The following is a 1,338-nucleotide window of genomic DNA, read 5'->3' as shown; positions in this document are numbered from 1 at the left end:
TATATATATATATATATATATATATATATATATATATATATATATATTTGCATACATACATGCAGAATATATGTAGGCATGCATCTTTGTCTGTACGGATCCATATATTTGTGTATGTATGTATATATATATATATAGACGCTTGTTTTTATGTCTGACTGTTTGCCTGTATGTATGAGCAATTCTTCATGTTATTATATGCGCTGCGCCCATAAGTGTTTATATATTGTTAATATATTTTATATTATATTAATATATACTGCTTTAATCATATATGAGTCCCTCTTTCTTCGTCTCTTTCTCATTTATTCGCACAACACACACACACACAAACACGTGTATGTGTGTGCGTATGTGTGTGTGAGTGTATGTAACATACATTGCATATGTTGCAACAGCAATTTTATCATTGTTACAAATGGAGTGTGCTTAGTGTATGCACAGTCTATTGGCAATATTGATCTGCATTAGATTTGAAGCAGAGGTGCACTGCTGCAGCACCAATATGTTTGTGTCTGTATGATCATGCGTCATTGCATTAGTCTCTCAAGAAGAATTTGGTTTCAAATTTTGGCATGAGGCCAGCAATTTCGGCCGAGGGGCTAAGTCGGTTACATCGACCTCAGTAATCAACTGGTACTTATTTTATCGACCTAGGAAGGATAAAAAGCAAAGCTGACCTTGGCGTAATTTGAACTCAGAACGTAAAGACTGACGAAATACAATTAAGCATTTGTTCCGGCGTGCTAACGTTTCTGCCACCTCGCTGCCTTTACTGGAAATATTCTTTTCTACTCTCGGCACAAGGCTCGAAACTTTTGGGGAGGGGACCACCCGATTAGATCGACCCCAGTGCGTAACTGGTACTTAATTTATCCACGCCGAAAGGATGAAAGGCAAAGTTGATCTCGGCGTAATTTGAACACTGAACGTAAAGACAGACGAAATACCGCTAAGCATTTCGCCCGGCGTGCTAACCTTTCTGCCAGCTCGCCGCCTTAAGCTTCACGTAATATTGATATTTTGCTGTTATTATTATTGTTGTTGTTGTCTAGCCATGGTCAAGCCCTAGATCAAACATTTTTATGATCAAAACAAATCTGACCGTGATTATCTCGTCGATTTACAGATACATAAGAATAATCATAACACACGAAAGCATGACTGCATGGCTAATATGTTCGCTTTGCAGCATCGTGGTTTTGGGTTCAGTCTTATAGCGTGACACCTTGGGCAAGTGAGTGCTTGTCGGGCAATACCTTGCCAGTTAATTTGGTAGAAGGAAACTGTGGGAAAGCCCGCCGCGTAGATATATATATATATATATATATATATATA

Source organism: Octopus bimaculoides, chromosome 7 (genome assembly GCF_001194135.2).
Source record: "Octopus bimaculoides isolate UCB-OBI-ISO-001 chromosome 7, ASM119413v2, whole genome shotgun sequence".
Lineage (NCBI taxonomy): Eukaryota > Metazoa > Mollusca > Cephalopoda > Octopoda > Octopodidae > Octopus > Octopus bimaculoides.
This window is presented reverse-complemented; position numbering follows the sequence as displayed.